Source organism: Balaenoptera ricei, chromosome 3, assembly GCF_028023285.1.
Source record: "Balaenoptera ricei isolate mBalRic1 chromosome 3, mBalRic1.hap2, whole genome shotgun sequence".
Lineage (NCBI taxonomy): Eukaryota > Metazoa > Chordata > Mammalia > Artiodactyla > Balaenopteridae > Balaenoptera > Balaenoptera ricei.
Genome location: NC_082641.1, coordinates 15251716 through 15273060, shown reverse-complemented (window position 1 = coordinate 15273060; position 21345 = coordinate 15251716).

The following is a 21345-nucleotide window of genomic DNA, read 5'->3' as shown; positions in this document are numbered from 1 at the left end:
CAGGACTACCCTATTCCAAACATCTGGAGACTGAAACTAAATTTCCAAGTACAGTTCAAGGAGTGGGAGTCTAGTGATGTTTGTTTTGCTTGGACTATAGGGTATAATATAAATCAATCTTAGAAAGAATTTAGATTTTAGAGTCCTCCAGAATCATGTGAAATAGGAGTCATTCAGCTTCTTTCCTGCATAACCTTCTAAGATAATGGATTTTTTTAAGTTAATAAAAAGGTTGCAAATCTGGAAAAAAAAATGAACTATTTTTTACTTGGTACACATTAATTTATATATAGACTCTGCCCTTTAAGGTAAAACCTGCTGGTTATTTGAAATCTTTTATCTGTGATTTCTCAGTCTGTATGGCTTATTTTATTTGAAAGTCAAAATCCCGTTGAATTTAGGCGTACAGTAAAATGTGTTAAAACTCTTAGCAGAGCGTGGTTCTTGCTGTCATTCCACCCCACCTCCAGCACCTAGAGCTCTCTTACAATGTTATATTTGTTTACTCCATACCCTGATCACTTTAAAACTAACATATACTTTACATATTTATTGCATGTATTTTTATCGTTTCTTTTCTCCTACTGGAAAGTTTATGAGGGCAAATATTTTTGTCCAATTTTCTCACTACTGCATGTGTCTGGCATATAAATTGTGATCAATAAACGTTTATGGAATATATTTAAAAAATACTATGAGTTCAAGAAATGTTACTTGAATTTGAATATCAATTAAAATTGTAATTGATCTTTAATTCATTACCCATTCATAACGAATGTTCTTAGATTTATCTATCTACTTTTATTGGATGTGACCTCAGTGAATAATTTTTTCATTGAAAGAGACCTCAAAAAGCACCCAAACAACTTAATTCCAAGGTCTCTGGAAGAAAGCTGTCTAAGCCCTATTTGAACAGCTTCACAGAGCTGTCTACTTGACATGTATCACCCTCCATTTTTTATCCAGCTATGCTGGAAACGGCAGCTCTTAGAGCTTGCCAAGCTCTTAATCATGACTTTCGCTCGGAATTGTTAAATTCTCACCCTAGCTTTCAAGAGTGATTGAAGGAAGGAGCCTTGGGCTTAGCCAGGACATGTGCTAGAGTTAAGACTGTATGGTATTGAATTCAGAGGTGCTAGATCTAAAATAATGTACAACGTCTGAGGAATTAGCTTCCTAGGACATTTAAGGAAAATGTGAGCGCTAGTTTTTGGAGACAGTGGATGGGAGTGTTTTCTGGCTAGAGGAAAGCATGGGAATAGACCGTAGGCAAGAGAGTTTTTAATGGTTTCCTTTACCAGTCCATATCCACTATAAAAAGCCAATTTTAGCACTAAATACTCCAGGTCAGCTTTGATAAATACACAGTAAACTATGGACTTCCTATAATTCAATATTAGGATTGTATTAATTAAGCTCAAGTTTATTCTTGATTCTTAAGAAGCATGGACTTCTTTTGGTAAACAGCATTTAATATTGAGCATAGAGACAACTGACTCCAACAGATATTTTCATCGGGATTTATTGTTAAATCGGGATTCTCTTAACCTACTTTGTAAAATTGCGTCTTTGACTATAAAACCAGGGCTTACATTTATTTTTTCCCATTTTAAATCTAGTTGGTGGAGACTATCCTCTTGCTTTGCCAATAATTATATTTTGATTATGGCAACCAATTATTTTAGCTATTCCTTCTAGATGTGTTTTCATGAACTGTGTTAGGTATGCCTTCCATGATTTTTCAGTGATAAAATGTTCAAAGGTCGGAATGGATGGAACAAAGAAAAGAGAATGTGTGTCATGCTCTTCCCACTGTAAAATAGCTATGCCAGGTACCTAGCTATGCTTTCGACTTTAGTTATTTCCTTTAATTTCCACGTCGCTCTGAGTAGATTTTATAAATAAATAAATAAATAAATAAATAAATAAAGCCCCAATCCAGTTAGGCAGCTCATTCAAGAACCGTTTATTTAGTAATTGATTGAGAAAGAATTCAACCAGGTGTAAAACAAAAAACTAATATTCTACTCTCTTCTATCTAGTCTATTCTATTCTGCTCCATTCTGTTCCATTCTATTTCTGGTTTTGTTAAATTGTTTAATTTTCCCCATCACATTAATATTAAAGAAAAACAATCAAATTCAACTTTACATTTACAAAGATACTGAAAACTACAAACGGTGTTTTGATCAAATTTAGGTATCTTGTTAATGATGAAAGTATAATCAGTACAACTGAATTGTCTTTTCAAGTATGTTATATTGTCTGTCATTGTACTAGAATTTTGTCTCAAAACATAACAGGTTGTTGTGACTCAGGTATTGATACTAAGACTTCATTTCCCAGGAACAATTTATAGTAATTTCTTTCAGATTACTGATAGAAAATTTTAAATAATGATCGCATTTTTGTTTTTTGCTGTTTTGTCTTGTTTCGTTTAAGTTCTGACATAAAATCACTGAGCCTAGAGGTAAGTTTATTTAAAGCCATAAAATTTCCTGTTACCATTTTCTCCTTTTATTTGTAAGTTTAAATGTTCTTGATCAACTCCATAAATTTAATTGAAATTGATCTAATCTTGAAGTTCATTTTATTTAATGGGAGAGAAAACTGTGAATTAGGTCTGTTCTACATGTCTCTGTTAACATTGCACCATCAGCTCCAAGCAGGGGACCTATTCCTTCCTTCCTTATTGCTCTGAATAGGTATCACATATTAACCAACATTTTTAAAAAATTACATTAGAAATAGCATTAAATATCTGCACAGTAAACAAATAATTCAATTATGCTCTTTTTCTGATATTCCCAGAGGGGAAAAACATTTCTAAATTGATTAAGCCATGAAACTGGGCACTCATCTCTATTCTTCATAGCTCAGTGTCAATTAAAAACCAGATTGTTCACTGGTTTTGGAGTTCAAGACTAAATTAAAAATATATTAAATGTTTTTTGAGAGATAAATTGTTAAAGAAAATGTGATGTATGTGATATATGTTATATTTATATGTGTCTATATGTGTGTATATATATATATGTATATATATATATATATAATTTTTCAACCATAAAAAAGGAAGAAATCCTGCTAATTGCAATGATGTGGATAAACCTGGAGAGCTTTATGCTAAGTTAAATAAGACTGAGAGAGAAGGACAAATACTACATGGTATCACTCATATGTGGAATCTAAAAAAGTTTAACTCACAGAAACAGAGAGTAGAATGGTGTTTGCCAGGACTGGGGAGTGTGGGAAATGGGAAGAGATTGATCAAAGGATACACACTTTTAATTACAAGGTAAATGCATTTGGGAGATCAAATATACAGCCTGGTGACTATAGTTAATAACGCTGTATCATATACTTGAAATTACTAAGAGAGTAGCTCTTAAGTGTTCTCACCACACACACACATAAAGGAACTATGTGAGGTGATAGGTGTGTTAGTTAATTCACAATGTATATGTATATCAGATCATCACATTGCACACTTTAAATGTATACAATTTTATTTGCAATTATACCTCAATAAAGCTGGAAAAAAAAGAATTTCTTGAAGAAAAAGAGTATATTAATATTTTGATAATTTTTAGTAATAGAGAAAAACATGGTAAAAAAGATATTTTTACTGTATATAAAATATGTATATAAAAATATACATATATATTATATATGTAAAACTATATAAAATATATTTGGATTTTATACTAAAAATAATCATTATTTATATGTAATAATAATATATGTATATGTACTAATTAGGAATGTCCATCTTTATATGTCAATAAATATAAGAACAAACACATTTGAAATCATCATTTTTATTTCTAATTGTATTGCATAGCTGAATATGTGAAAATATGTTATTATTAACATTTTCTTAGACATTTGGATTGTTTTTCTTTTGGAGGTGTTAAAAAACAAATTTCAGTAAAAATTCTTTATAATCTAGATGGATTTTTTTAAAGATTAATTCATCAAATTGGAATAGCTGAGTCACAAATTGGTACTAAGTTTTGAAAATATTAAATAACTATCCAGAAATGTTTCACCAAGTTACACTGCAAACTGCAACATACAAACATCTACTTTCCCAAACTGTAGCGAAAGCCAAGTATTCCTATTTAAAACAATATTTGGCAATCTATTGAATGAAATATATTATTGCATTGTTTTTTTTTATTAGGTATATTTGCATACTAATAAGCCTACTCATTTTTTTGCATATTTTTCTCACTGTGCTGAACCAAAGTGTTTCCAGAACCCTCAGATGCCTGGTTCTCCAATGTTGTCTCCAACATTGAGAGACATAAAATGGAGAAAAACCTGAGTCACAATCTCTTGAAATAGAAAAAAAAATGTCAAAGCAAATATTCATATATCAAATAGAATTCAGTTACTAAAACTAATGCTGGACATCATTTTTCTCTTTGAGAACTCCTCAAACACATTGTGCGTTACCAAAAATAAATATCAGAAGGGACTTTTTCAACCACTGTTGTACTAATTCTATAACATTTAAAAAGCACAAACTTCTCAGTACTAGTAATCTAGAAAAATTTCAAAATAATTTGTCTTCAGCAAAAGATAATGACAAAAAGTTAAATGTATTAAATAAATACAGGTAGATAATATTCAACTTTATAGGACGAACATGAAGTAACTGGAAAAAACAATTCCACTCGTCTGACTGCTTCTTATCTGTTCTGAAACTCTAAGTTATCTGGGTGTCATGCTCTCTCAAAATGAGGAACAGATGCTAGATAACTTCTAGCCTCCCCTTTCTTTTCCCTAGAACACCTGTTTTACACTGACCACCTGCTCAAACGTTTCTACCCCATCAGAATAATCTGAGATCGGACAGACTCTTGTCAACACAAGATGGAACAAGAAGTTTTGTTGCTTTTGTTGCCAAAATAGTTACAAATCTCATTTCACTAACTTACTTAAGAAAGAAATGTCACGTCATTCTATTCTGACTCAATTACTTTTTGCCCTCAGAGAAAAAAAAGATTAATATATGAAAATAATTGTTTTAAAAAGTAATGTCCTATGGCCTCAGGTGTGGCTTTAGTGAAAACGCAGTCATAGTCAAGGTTTTCTTTCAATGCAGTGCTGGCCTGTGTTCTAAGAGCCCAGAATGAGGAATCAGAGGTCAATGCCTCTGCTGGCCAGCTGTCATATTGTCCCTGACCCAGGCAACAAGTGCAGTGATTTTGGTCAGCTCTCTGCTTTCTGTAGTATAAACAGGTTATTATTCAAAATGGTCCCTTGCCGCTAACCTGTCTGATCAGTCCTGCTGGGTGAGGGTCAGCTCTCCAATCTCCATACAGTAGATATTATTTTTATTGTTCTGCCTGAGAGCTTGTGACATTTGCCCTTTGTCCTTGGCATTCTGTAGCTAGAGCAGGATATGCCTAGATCTGCCCTTTCTTACCAAGCTTCCTGGGACTCTGTGAGCCTTTTTCATTTGCTGATTCTTCCTTAACACAGGGAAAATTTCTATTATTATCTCACCTCCTTGGTTCCTCTGCCGTTTTCATTTTCCAAACTCTTATTATTCACGTGAAAATTTTCTTGGATATGGAAACATCACCAGACAGAAATCTAGGGATTGTGCTGTGTGAATGGTTCCCATGAAATTGTGTGAGTAGTGGCCCAAGTTAGTGAGACCTCTGGATTCTTGGCTCGTCCCTTTTGATTTCCAAGTCTGTGAAGTTTTGCTTTGAATTTTAAGATATATCTTTCATTTGGTTGTCCAGGTTAACCACTGGTGTTTTAACATTGACCATCCTTTTTTTCTATCTGTCCCCTAAAATGCGTGGACAATTTTTTTTTTTTTTTACTGAAGTACAGTTGATTCACAACATTGTGTTAGTTTCAGGTGTGCAGCAAAGTGATTCAGTTATATATATATATATATATATATATATATATATATATTCTTTTTTTTCAAATCTGAACAATATAATATTTAAGTTATATGAAAATTTTTGTGTGATAAAGTGGACTTTCATGAAGCACTCATTATTATGGTTGTTGTTATTGTTGTTTGTATTGAAGTTGTCTATCTTTTCGTCGTTTGTATTTCTCTAAGAGCAGTCCATTTCTGCACTTCTGCTTCTACATATTGGATGCGAACTACACATTAGTGTGCTCTCATTGGCCTGAGCTATGCATAGGTGCTCAGATCTGATTTTTGGTGGATTTTAAGCAGCAGTAATTCCTCCAGGCAATTGGTTCTGCAGTGGTCTCTGGCCCTGTGGGCCTGCAGTGTTCCAGCCAGCAAATTGCCAGTAGGAGTGCTAGGAGAAAATACCCTCACATCTTCGTTGATTCTGATGCAAATGTCAGGGCTCTTTCAGCTACAGGAGTAAAACTTACTCAGTGTCTCCTACTTTCCTCAGGAGCCAAGGAAGTCAGCTGGTCTTCTGCAGAACTCTCACTGATAGGGCTACACTTCCACTCCAGGGAGTATGTGCACTTATACCTGTTGAATGTCCTCCAAAATCAGTGTACTCTAATCATCTCCTATTCATCCTACTGGTGAGGGAGGGATTGTTGCTCTAAGATTATGAGAAGAGCCAAACATGATTACATGACTACCTGCCCTGGACAGAGGAGATAACAGGGGTTGCTTAGTCTCGGGTACCCACAGCCTAGGAAAGGAGGGTGCTTCTCCATGCAGGACTGCTTGGAACAGTGTGAACAGCCAAGGGAGTGCGGCTTCGTAGAAACAAGAGATCATGGTGCCCTTGAGTCCTATCCAAGGATGCGATTGGCGTGTTTGAATAATCCCACGTGCTGACAGGAAACTGAAGCCCACTGCTCAGGTGTAAGCAGGCATCATGCTTGGTCCCTTTGATAAGGACAATTGTTTGGCTAGGGAAGCAGAGCAGGGAGAGGAACTTGCCCTTAGGCCATGCAAGGCCCTCCCAATTTCACCAGATATCAAAGCAACACACAATATTGGGCCTTTGTTATAGGTCTTACATCACACAGTTGGATGTGGATCTTTATCCTGGGGCTCTCAGCTACTTGCCACCTATGCTCGTGTCAATAGAGGAGCTGAGTCCTGGTCACTTTATTTGTCCTGACAAAGCCTTAGTTCTGGCTTTTAATCCTCATGAGCTCAAGCAGCGGCTCAGCCTGGAGAAGTCACAGGCAGGTAGAAAAGTCAAGTTGCAAGGGCAAAACAGGATGCTGAAGTCTGCCCAACGCTAACCCAGGGATTCTTCTTAGGAAGCACATAGAATTACATTTATTAATCTCTCTGTTGATATGCCTGTTACCATTCACTATTAGAAATTCCTGATACCACATTAATGTTAGGTATGATTTTTCTTAGCATTAAGCGCTATCCTGGTGAAAAGTATAAAGGTAACATCAATATGTATAAGTTTTAATCAAAAGTTTTAGACAATTTGTATATTAAAAAGAATAGACATTCCTTCCAGATATTGCGGGTTTAGTTCCAGACCACCATAATAAAATGAATATCACAATTAGCAAGTCACACAGATTTTTATTTTGGTTTCCCAGTGCGTATAAAAGTTATGTTTGCACTATACCATAGTCTATGAAGTGTACGATAGCACTATGTCTGAAAAGACAATGTACATACCTTAATTTAAAAATAGTACTGTTGGAATCATGGCATAGGTTGCCACAAACCTTAAATTTGTAAATAACACAATATTTCCTAAGTGCAATAAAGTAAAACAAAATAAAATGAGGTATACCTGTTTAAAAAGAAAGCATTCACAGTAGTAGTGATTTGATAAGTATACTATCTGTGAGAACCAATCCCACCTATTAGATACATGTGATTTATTATTTATTTGATATTGTAACATCAACGACTTATTAGTTTCATCCTAAAGAACAACACTGCAAGAAAAACAGATGTAAAACAAATCATGATTTATGTTTGGATGGTTTGAGTCACAACTTAATTATTAATTTTTGCTTGAAAGTATAAACATAAATAAAAAGCTACTTGGACATTTTAGAACAAAAAGAAAATAATTTTAAAGCTTATTTGAGTTTTGGGTAATAAAATACATCTGAAAATTTAAAGGAAATAAATATTGATCAATCTGTAGCTCATTGTTTAAGATATATAAATTTTTTAAGTTAATGAATACCTTTATATTATGTACGAATATAGAGTGTCTCTTAGGATGGGAAACATGTTTTTACCAGTCTTTTTGGATAATCACTTTTGGAATTGTTTTACCTGTCTGGCATGATAAATTCTGTTATCTTGAAATGCTTATATATTTGAAATTTTATTTCCTAAAATTTATAATTATTTTTTCTAGAAAATGAATTAATTTCATGTTCATTTTTGTTCATATATTCTCTTCTCTCCCCTCTTTCCCTCGGGGTTAAGATCTTTTAATGATCTAGCCTGGTAAATAAAGTAGCTCCACAAAAAACATTACATCTATTAATTTCATTCTTTACCCATGCAGAAAAGTACTAATAAATTATTCTGAAATATAATATGTTCTTGGTATACTGAATAAGGTGAATTAATGAAAAAGTACATTGAAAGATTCACTAAGAAATGAAATGATAAAGTGTAGCCATGGAAACTGCTTTCACTTTATTAATTTTTAAAACTTCTGTATGCCTTATGTCTGCCTAATTAATAACACTGTCATGCTTATTTATAGATACGTAGATTAACTTATTCTCTGTGTAGTATTAATACATTTTTTTCTCTTCAATTTTAAGTGGTAGATAACCAATGCCTAGCATTTAGAAAATTTAGAATACACTAATTGGTTACTATGTGCCTTAAGTCCAACTATCAGAGAAACTATTCTCTAATTAGTGAACATTATATTTCTCAATGCTTTGTCTGCATATGCTTAACAGAAGTACTATATATGTACCATTTAAAATCATGTTTTGATATAAAGTGGTCATTTCAACTTGTTGAAAACATATAAAAATAAGATCTAACATGAGGCATTCAATATTAAGGATTTTTCCCATATCTGGCTTCAACAGTAATAATATCTCATTAGTACTGATTACATAATATATGGTAATGACTGGAGTGCTTCTTTAGATATCTCCCTGAATTTGTCAAACCACCTATTATGTGGATAATTTAAGTCTGTTTTATAAAGTCTGTCTGGATCCAAAGGTTATGCTGTTTCCCACACAAAAATTTAATAATTACATATATTGTGTACATTTCAAGGTTTCATAAGTATTATTCAAACCTTATTTAAAATAATATGAGAAAAGCATTATAAAATAGGATTTTGTCCATATTTGAATTCATGCGAACACACAACCCAGATATACTCACTCAAAGCAAATGACTTATGCTTTACAAATGAAATACATGGCTCTTCCTCACAAAGATGCATTATGATCTCTTGTCTACTGTCTCTCACCTCATCATACAAAGCCTGCACACCCACTACTTGTCTCACACAGCTGTTCACAGCTGATTGGAGTCAGAAGAGTGTTACATTTCATAAATACAGACTACATACACATAGTTTAATAAATAAATATATATATAGACATATATGATAGACACAGTTTTATATTATATGTTTAGATAAGTTAGAAACAATCTAAACTGCCCACAAAATTGATGATGCCATTATAGATTTTCACTTTGCTATTGTAACTTTTTAATGATATAAATCATCATAAAATTATTGATAGGAAAACCTAGTACAAGATCATAGAAATAGGTATAGTCCTAAAATGTGAGTGTATTTTGCTTTTAATGTTTATGAACAAAGTAATATCGCACATTATCACTGAGATTATTTCAACATAATGAATGTCCTCCATCTAGAGCTACTTTGACTCAGAGATAGTAGCTTGATTATAAGAGAATTTTTTCTCAAATATGAATTACCAACAATTAAATTGGGGTAATTAAGGTATCTGCAGAAACAAGAGTCATGTAGCCTGTAATTTTTTATTTCTAAATGTATTTATTTTTCAAATACTGCCTTACAAAATATTCATATTTCTTTAAACTTAACTTACAATTTGATGTGTCAAAAGTGTAATCTCAGAAAATTTCACTGGTATTAACCTTAATGATTCTGTATTATTTATAAAGACAGTTATAATTAGATGTTGAGACTCACAATAACTTGGATGAGGCATCACAAACCAATTGTGATATACATCTCTCTCCCTAGCTAAGCTTGCACTGAACCTAAATTTTTTTTCAATATACTTGGATAACAATTTCTAATGCAAAAGAATGAGCTTTGGTTTAGTCCAAGTGAAATCAGCACTTATAGAACCAGTGAGGAAATAGGATCTGCTTTATGCCAATTTTTCTATGACAGAAACATCACAGAGAAAATTGAAGTAGGCTGTTATTCCTTTACTTCTTTAGAAGGTTACTTATTAGATTTATAGACAAAAAGAAGAACTCTAAAAGGTGTAGCGATGGAAAGCACCTCTTGAATATTCTTCTGAAGAATGCCACAAAGAAACATCACAGCCTGCAATTGAAAATTAAATTGAAAAAGGTTTCTGTGTTCCATAGACATTGAAATGCAACAATATTGGAGTCTGTCTTAAAGAAATGATGTGCTGTCCATAGGCTACTTGGAATTGTATGTCTTTAAAATCCTCAGAGGAAGATTTGTCAGGTATTTACATACGTCTGTGTGTTTTATATCTATAAAAATAAGCCTTTATTTCTAAAGTAAAATTAAAAGAAGTTTTCAAAATAAAAATGTATACTTCAAAGTAAAGAGATTATTATTCTAAAAATCTTGATTCTTGTAAAAATATAAAATATTCATGTGTCAAAAGTTTTATTTAACTCTAGTGAAAAGGGAGCAAGTAAGATGTAACCAGTATTTCAGAGAAGATTCCAAAGGCAGACACCCATAAAAGCATTAGGGATGCTGAATGAATGTACAAATAAGTGCAAAGGTGGGAAAAGTGTCAACATCCATAAGGTGCTAATAGCTGATCAACTGTGTTTCAGTGAAACAATTTGCATTCTGTCAATAACAATGATTAGGGTACTAACAATTTTAAAAAGATCTCAAAGACAAGGGAAGGCTCAGAACTCCCATAGAATCAGAATAACCCAAAAGGCCATGCTTGGTAATGCCTTGTGTTTCATTGAAGACATTCCATAATCTTTTGGTTCATTTCAAAGCTTCTACAATTTTCCCTTTACTGCCCTTATGCAATATTATTTACTGAACAACTTCTTTGAGTTAAAAAAATTTTTTTAAGGATGCTTCAGTTTTTTTCTTTGTTTAATTAAACTTCACTGCATCCCTCTTGAGTATATCTTTAAAATAGATTGGGAGTTTAGGATTGACATGTACACACTGCTATATTTAAAATAGATAACCAACAAGGACCTAGTGTAAAAAAAAAAAATGATGTTTACTCATTAAAAATGTTTTTGAGGGACCATTAAAATACACTAATAACAAAAAAATAAAACTCAAGAAAATGAAAACCTACCAATTATCTTAATACTCAATAACATTGAACATTTTAATATGTTTCATTTTTATTTGTCATTACTTGTATATCACCCTACTTCTTTTTCTGACCAATCTCATTGGGCATATTTACAAGACATTTACAATTTTCATGATCAGCAGCCTGTAATTGATTCTCTTCTTGTGCACCCAGAGCAGCAAATTGTGCTTTACCTCTTTCCCTAAATCCTCCCCAATCATCAATCTTAAAGTTCTACTGATTTTATCTTCAAAATAGTATCATGCAGCCACTAATCTCCATTTCTTCTGCCCTGGATTCTCTCTCTAGTCCCATCATTTCTCTGTAATGAGTAATGTTAATTCTTTATAATACATTGCTCACCTCTCCACTCTTTTATTTGAGAATTACATCATTTTCCATTACTTTTAGGGGAAGTGTTGAAATCTTAACCAACAAAGTATTACTTAATCACTGCCTTCCTCTACTTATTTATTACCCATTTTATTGCTGCCTCTGATACAGATACTGGTTTTCCTTGAGTGACTTAAACATGCCAGGTTCACTCCCATCTCTGCTGTCCTGTAAACTATTATCATGCTATTTTGTAAAGAACTAGTTATCCCCTCCCCTGAACTAGTTTAACTCCTATTCATCTCTTGCATTTCCCCTTCAAGTGTCGTTTTCAAGGAAGTTTGCCTACATCTCCCTGAGTAGAGTGTCTTTCGACTTAATCTCTCTTTCTCTCTGTGTCTCTGTGTCTCAGTCTCCATTGGTTTCTCTCTCTGTCTCTCAACTTCTCTCTCTCTCAAATAGGTAGGTGGATAGATATAGATATATAAAATATTATATAATATATTTTAATGGGTGGGACACTCAAATTAGTCAATGCTATATTAAGACTCTTTTTCTAATTGTTCTCTTGTATTTCATTCTCTTATTGTTTGGCTTTAGGATCTAACTGATGTTTTTCAATTTTATCTTCATGTCATTCTGTTGGATTTTAGCATTTTATGGGTTTTTCACATCCTCTTATCTCACCCTTCAAGGTAAAATATAGTTGTAATCCTTATGAGTATAACAATTAGAATCTTTTGAAGTTTTATTGCTGTTGTTTTTGATATTTTTGTTTCCTAAATTTTCTCCATTATACATTTTAGAAGGAAAATATGGTCATTTTTTCTGTGCATTCATATTGGTCTTTCTATTTCTTGATACTGGTTCTTGTGTTATGCCTGGCAATCACATCTTCTCTGTTTTTATTTGAAAACAAAGGACTGTGTACTCATGCTGCTTTCCTAAGCTCATTATAAGAAAATTTCCTTCCAAATCCTCAGATTCAAAAGTCTGATAGATCTTTCTTTAAAATAAACTATTGAGGAGCCAGCTTTCCTGATTCCAATATATGACAATTATTCTCGGTTACTGATATCCCGTGAGATTGTTTCAGTTTATTCAGGGTTGAGCCCTCCTTTTTCAAAGAAGTAAGTGCTGGACTGTGAGAGACTGAAGATACAAATGAACAATGGCTGGACCATATATACAAATCAAACACTGACCCGTAGCCTCTGCAGCAAGCAACCAGCTGGGAAACCAAACCACAACCTTTGTAACAACTGACACCAATCTGCCAGGACTTGGTCAGCAACTGCCAACTTCTCTAATTGTTGCCTCTGCTTCCAATTTAGGACCTAACCAGAGAAAGCACATAGGTTCCCCTAACCAAGCACGTAGGATGTCGCTCTTCTACTTAGCCTTCCTCCAAAGTCCTCGTGCCAACAGCTTCTACTTGTGACGCATCCAGTGCTTTTTTTTTTTCCATTTAAAAACGTTCCCAGTTCTCTGCCTGCCTTGGAGCTATTGCCAAATACAAGTGATGGGGGCTGACTCCCCTGCTATAGCAAGTTCTGAGTAAATAGCCTTGTTTATTCTCCTTTGGACGGTTAATGTTCATGTCTGTTCTAAGTTTCTTTTTTGTCTTGCTAATTCTGGAAGACTGGCTATTTCCAAGATGAAATACACCTATATTTTTAAGGCAATTTGTATTTGCTATAATTTCATGCATATAAAATTAAATTTAAACAGATCCATTAAGCCTTTAGAACTCACACTAAAGAGTTGAAAAATGAGGCAAGTCAAAAATAAAAGAAAATTCTGAGGATTTTAATAAGAAAAGCAGTTCTTTACACTGTTTAACTCAAGAAGTATTTCTGAATGTGATTTCTCCTTCTCAAACATTATAATCTGTATCAATATGTGGTACATTTTTGGAAATGTATTTGATTGTTGTTCATGCTTGTGAACTTTTTATTAATAAAACGCTATTTCTGTAGAATATGCAGCTTTAAAGGTTTCCTGCATTCTGCAATGAAAGGTGTAAAATATGTGTGGGTGGAATTATTTTCTGCATAAACATGTACTCTATTTAAAATGTTTCTCCATGGACAAATATGTTTTTTTTAATAAAGTAAGAGTTATGTGCATTCATACAAATCTTGTATTTTGCATAAATTGAAGTGGAATATATAATGGACATTAATCTTTGTAGCTGTTAAACAATGCATGCTCAAACAGTAAAAAATCTGTTTTACAGATTAGTAGTAGGTAAAGACTGGAATGTTGTCAAGAATACAATGCGTTCATGGTAGCCGTCCATACTTTGAAAAGGAAGTAGACACACTGAAATAAATTAACCTCTTGGGAATCATGAAGCTATACTTTATTTTATTGTAGCAAAATTGTGAATAAAGTGCTCTATCCTGAAAGTAGAGAAGCCTGACATGAAGTGGAATTTAAGAGGATAACCTTACAAGAGAATAGAAGTTCAAACCATTTACCCCTGAGGTTCACAATTCAGCAGTGTGCCAAAACTAATGACGGTGTCCATTTGAACTCTGCCGTGACTATTACAGAGAACATGTGTGTCCTTTACCAGACCTGATCGCATGCCACCCTGGGCCTATTATGAACTGGCTTCTCTCTGCTCCAAATATATCCCTCTATATCCTGCTTTGTGACCTTGGGGCTGCGACTCTGCAAATTACTGCTCTCTTCCCCAGCTGACTTCTGACCAGTTTTTGCTAACAGGTGGCACAGAGCAACACGAAAGCAGGAGGAGCAGAATGACATCTGACTTGGTGTACTCCTGATGTTACTGTCAGATACGCCACAGCAAAGCTGCTTCACCAACAGCACTCTACAAGCCAGCCCCACTGTGATAAGCAGGTGAATTTTTCTGCTCTCTGAGAGATCTCGATCTAACTTCCAAGAGGAACCTCCACTGAGCCTCTAGATTCTGATAATATCAAACCATCCTTTTGTTTCCTCAGTCCTAGGAATAGAGGCTGCTCTGTACAGCTATTATTTCTGGGTTACCTAAGTAGTCTCTGTGTATACTTCCATGTCTCCAGTTCTGGGGTTACAAATCCCTGTATAAAATTCAATTTGTTAAAATATCTAGCAGGGTTTATATTATCCTCACTGTACTATATGCAGTGACTAATTATCTCTTACAAATGTAATTAAATATACCAATACCCCAAGCCCATGCTACCACTATCATTTATACAGCTTGGAAAATAAACTGACCACCAAAATGTGTTCTGCCTGGTTTAATCTATCATCTTCCTTTCTATTAGACAGAATTAGTCACTGAAATAGCATCTCCCAATTAATGGTGATCAATTGTTTTTATTTTAAAAATATTCTGCTTGTTTTAGTTTACGTCCCTCTTTGTAACTGATCACCTCAGTGACTTAATAATTCAAGTTTTTATTGTTCAGAAATAAGATATATACATTGTCAGTGCCTCAGCTGTAAACTATAGTTAGGTGTCTTAAACATATATAAATATAAGAAACAAGTTACTCCGGAGAGATAACTGCAGTACAAACAGTAGCTTGGAGACAGTGAAGGGAAAATTGGATGTAGCCCAGTTTGGCTGGAGAATAATGCTTATTGTAAGAGTAATACTGAATGATAAGGATAAAAATGTAGAATGAGGCCAAACTGCAGAGGATCTTTAATGGATCTCAAACTGATTTAGCAGACATAGAAAATACTGTTGAATAGCAGAGGCATATCAAACATCACTCTCAGAAACTGAATAATATAGTAAATCGACAATTTCCCATCTGTTATGAGAAAAAGGGAAGAGCACCATTTGTACCTGGAGTGGTGCTGTGTGCACATTTCAGATCTGCCTTCCAAGATGTAAACACTCATGGCCCCGCTGTCCAGGTTGTTTGCTCCTGACTCCATAGACACAAGTGTTGCTGCTGTTTCCAAACCTATGGGAGCTCCCTCACCAAAGGTTACAAAACCTCCCCAGGACAGTACACTCCCATGACTGATTGATATGGGAATATGAAGGACCAGCCACACTGGCTCAACTGGGAAGTCTCTAAGACAGAATTCAGAGCTCTCTGTGTTATCAGCCAGCTAAAGATCTTGTTGTAATTGCATCACAGTCAAAATTATCTCTCTGCTCCATCTTGTGTCCCCCCCTCCTTCTCTTCCTTGCAGATAACAGTTCAGAGGGCATTCAACTAACTGGATCTGCAAGGAAATCTCCACCTCAGAATCTGTTTCCCAGGGAACCAAATCTCAGAGATTTTGAGCCAAGCGTGGTCCTAGGAAGAAGACCCTGAAATGTGGCCTTGGAAGTGGAAAGTCTGCAAGCAGACCGACAGTGAAATTCTTATCACCAGTTGAAGGTAGAACACCATTATAGCCCAAATCATTCTGTAGTACAACTACAAAGTTGCTCTAGGGCAACTAGTAAAGTTTTCACTACTGGTAAATTGCATGGATAGAAGTGGAGAAAAGTATGTGATGGGTGTTTTATCTTAGATGTTTGTGCAATTGTGAGAAGTGTTCATTGTAAAGACAAAAGAATCAGATGGCTCTATCTGGGAGCTGTCAAGGCATTGAAGAAAAACAATGGAAGGCTCGGGTGATTAATCAAAATCTGGAAGAAAATGTGTAATCCAGGGGGCTTAATTGGCAGCTTATAAAGAAATTCTCATCTCCTGTACTCCCAGGGCAGAAAAAAAGTGAGGATCAAGTCCAGGGCAAAATACAGCGTTAAGAGAGCTTAGAAGAAAGTTGAATGATCACAGAGAACAGGTCAGCTATAAAAATGTCAAGTTCCTAAGGTGACATGTGATTCTGAAATTTGGGTTGGGAACAACTAGGTTGTGTACATAAAATTACTGAAACCCAGGATTTCTTGTACCTTCTGGTCATGCAAAGGCAGTCCACTCCTTCCTGTAAAAGTGAAGGGCTCCCTTCTTACTAGAAGATAAAGCAGAAATGTCTCTCTTACAAGACAGGATGCATCCTTTGCCTTCACCTCTCCTCCCGGCCATCAGGCCATTAACTAAGGTAATATCAAAATATATCCCTGTCATGGAAATGCTGAATCAGCAAAGGAGAAGAGTAACTATGCCATGAAGGGGCCACAGGACCTAGTCAACATTGATTGACAGTATCTAACAGAGTAGGCATCGGACTAGATTCTGAAGTGGCCAGAACAAGGGGAGATGGCAGAATATAAAGTAGGATAAAGGAGAGTTTAACAGTATGAAAGCTCTCCCCCATGATACAGAACTTAATCCCGTGACAAAATCTCAGCAGCCAGTGTAAACATGCTGCAAGATGGCATTTGAAAGCTTGAAAGAAGTGATGATCCACACTAAGTGAGATAGAAATGTCAAAACTACTACGGAAGAAAGTGGAAGAAGTGTCCTGAGAAAATAGAATGCTATATAAGACTAGGAAATGCATCCCCCCGACTATGATCTGTGGTAGGACCTGGGAGGCAACACATTTACCATAATGATTAGTAAAACACAACTGAGAGGGGCACCAACATTGCTGACAAAGTCATTAGTGGGTCTTCTCTGTAAGTGAGGGCTGAAGGGATGAGATGTTGTTGCAGACTTGGATTCCCTGATAACAATGAGGAAATAGATCTCTAAAATCATAGAGGTCAGGGACTTCCCTCGTGGCGCAGTGATGAAGAATCCACCTGCCAATGCAGGGTACACAGGTTCGAGCCCTGGTCCGGGAAGATCCCACGCGCTGTGGAGTAACTAAGCCTGTGCGCCACAACTACTGAGCCTGAGCTCTAGAGCCCGTGAACCACAACTACTGAGCCTGAGTGCCACAACTACTGAAGCCCGCTCACCTAGAGTCCATGCTTTGCAACAAGAGAGGCCACCACAATAAGCCCACGCACCACAATGAAGAGTAGCCCCCGCTCTGCGCAACTAGAGAAAGCTCACATGCAGCAACAAAGACTGAATGAAACCAAAAATAAATAAATAAAAGAACAGAAACAGAAAAACAGGTGTTGCCTCAAAAAAAATAAAGAAACAAAATAAAACAAAATAAAATCATAGATGCCAGAATGTGGTGATTATTAATCAGAAGTAAGATGAGCTAAATTATTTTAATGAGTAGCAGCATCCAACTGGCATCCAGGGGTGCCTGACCTGCAATGAGTTTTGAGGGTGGTTAAAAAAAAGATAGCAAGCTTAGGGCAAGAATGATGCATATTCAACAAAGCTAGTGCTTCATCTATAGGAAGAAATCAAGGATGTATGGTTCAAGAGATGGAATGCAGCTGACCCAGTTAAAAACAATCACAATAACTTGTCCAGTGTTTTTTTTTTAACTTAATGCAGTTTTCAGACTCAGAACCCAGTGACTAAAGGCATGTCCAACACCCCAGAAGAAAGGATCATACAATGCCATAGCAAATGAATCTGGTAATGATCCAATTTATTCTTTCCCAAAGTGAGATACAGCCTTTACAAGAGTATCTGTAAACTGGAGAAAGGTAAATATTCAGATATTTTGAGCACTGTGAATAGAGGGTTAAAGTTGACATTACTACACAGTAAATGAAATATCATCATGGTCTCCAACTAAAGGGGTATATTAGTTTCCTATGGCAGCTGTAACACATTATTACAATCTTGGTGGCTTAAAGGAAAACAAATTTATTATTTTACAGTTCTAGAGGTCAGAAGTCTGAAATACATCTTACCATTCTCATCAAGGTTATTGCCAAGGCTGTGTTCCTTTCTGAAGGCTTTAGGAGAGAATGCATTTTTTTGCCTTTCCATCTTCTAGTGGCCACCCACATTCCTTGGCTCATGACCCTCTTCTGCCATCTTCAAAGCCAGCAACGCATGGCTGAATTCACACATATTTCTATGACCTTGATTCCAAAATGTCATCATATCTCCTCTGACTGACTCTGCCTCTTTATTCCACTTTTAAGGATTCTTCTAATAACGCTGGGTCCCCCCAGATAATCCAGGATAATTATCCTGTCTCCAGGTCAGCTGATTAGTAACCTTAATTTCATCTGCCCCCTTAATTCCCTATTACCATATAACAAGATATTTACAGGTTCTAGTGATTAGGACATGGACAACTTTAGGGTGCCTTCATTCTGCCCACCACAGAGGGATAATATATTGATTTAGTAACAAAGAGAGAACCATGTCTGGTCTGGCATATGGTGAGTCAGTAGGTCAATAGAACTTCTCAGTGGTCATTTTTCTGGTCTCCCAGTACATAATTGGAATGGATACATTTTATGGTTGGTAGAATCACCATGTAAAATTCTTGGCCTATGAATAAAGAGCTAATTAGTTGGGAAGGCCAAGTAGAAGTCTCTAAAATCACCCAAGTTGTTGTCCAAGAGAGGAGATCAAAACCATATCATATCGAGGGGAAATGGCTCTGTATATCACTAACCATAAAGACCCATATAATTCAGTGATGGTGTATCCCATTGCATGCTCATTTAATTCACTCTTTTGTTCCCTACAAACCAAATGGATCTGGAAGATGACAGGGTACTACACAAACTCAACCAAGGTGAAGTCCTACTGAAAGCTCTTCTACCAGTCAACATGGATTAGGATATATGGTGTACAGTCATTCACCTTTTCTTTCCCAATGAGAAAGAATAATCAAAAGCAGTTCAAAATCATATGAGATAGACAGCAATATATAATCATATTCTTGCCTCAGAACTACATTAACTCTCTCGCGTTTGAAGAAATTTAGTTCAAAAGGAACTGGATCATATGTTCAGTCCCCAGAGTAACAAAGTATCCACTATTTTGATTATACTGTGTTATTTGGACCAAATGATGGATAAGTACATATATTAAAGGTCTTGATGAGATATATATATGCTCCAGAGATTGAAAGATAAATCCTAAGAAGATTTAGAAGGAGATAAATAAAGTTTTAGTGAGTTAATAATTTGGGAATGCTGAAAACTTCCCTCCAAACAGAAGACAAATCATTGTTTGTATCTCAAATTTCCCTCCACTAGGAAGGAAAGGGAAATTCTTGGTAGGTCTCTTCAGGTAGTAGCAACAACTTGTCACAGACCTGGGAATATTGTTCCAACCCAATTACCGAGTGACAAAGAAGGCTGTCAGCTTTGAGTGCGATAGAGAGCAACACACCCTACAGCAGGTCCAAGCTGAAGTGCAAGCACACTGCCTATTGACCTATGCAACATGGAGACTCTGATGTAATGTGATGTTTGTGACAGGATATGACACTGTTAGAGTTTATGGTAAAAGCCAATATGAGGATCTCTATGAAGATCATTAGTGTCCTGGAACAAGGTCCCACCATCTGTATCACTGAAATACACATAACTTGAAAAACAGAAAACACTTTGTGGAACTTTATTTCAGAAAAAAAATAAAGTAAAAGGGATCAGATTTATCCTTCCATTTGATAGAATAACAACAAAAAATATATGAAAAAATGGTTTTCAGGATCTAGCCATCCAGGGACTTTCCTGGTGGCGCAGGGTTTAAGAATCCGCCTGCCAATGCAGGGGACACGGGTTCAAGCCCTGGTCAGGGAAGATCCCACATGCCACAGAGCAACTAAGCCCGTGCTCCACAACTACCAAGGCTGCTCTCTAGAGCCCACGAGCCACAACTACTGAAGCCTGCGTGCCTAGAGCCCCTGTTGTGCAACAAGAGAAGCCAACGCAATGAGAAGCCCACACACTGCAATGAAGACCCAACACAGCCATAAATAAATAAATACATACATACATACATAAATAAATTTATATATTAAAAAAAAATCTAGCCATCGAGAAGTGAAGAACAATGATCCCTGAAAGGAGGGAAGTAACCAATAGGGCCCTACAATTGCCTTAGTTTACTGCCTTGGGAGATTTTATATATATATCCTTACAAAGACTTTTACATTAGATAGCCATAGTAGCTTCATCTGTAATAGACAAAAAGGGAAACAATCCACTCGTCAATCAACAGCAGAACTGATAACTTGTGTAATATTCATACAGAGGAAACTTTTCTTAGCAATAAAAATAAATGATCTATCGATACACACTGCAACATGGATGAATTTTGTTATAATTATGTTGTGTGAAAGAAACCAGACAAAAAGGAGATCATACTCCACTTCCATAAAATTTTAGAAATGCAAACTAATCTATGGTGACAGAAAGCAGATTGGTTGTTGCTTAAGCAGGAGAGAGGCAGGAAGAGACAGGAAGGAGGGACCATAAGTGGACATGAGGGAATTTGGGGGTGAAAGAAATGTTCACTATCTTGACTGTGGCAATGTTTTGTGTATATATAGTTTAATTATTTTTCTAGAAAAACTACGTTATAACTAAATTTACCAAATTAAACACTTTTTATAATAGTTACAAAAGTTTAAAAGGCAGCTATTTTTTCAGCATTGTAGAACAAAATGAGTGCCACCAATAACCCAGATTTTTCATTGACGACACCTATCTCCAGAGTGTCAATTTTAATTGAATGGATATTTATTCTCTCTGAGGATTTGAGTGAT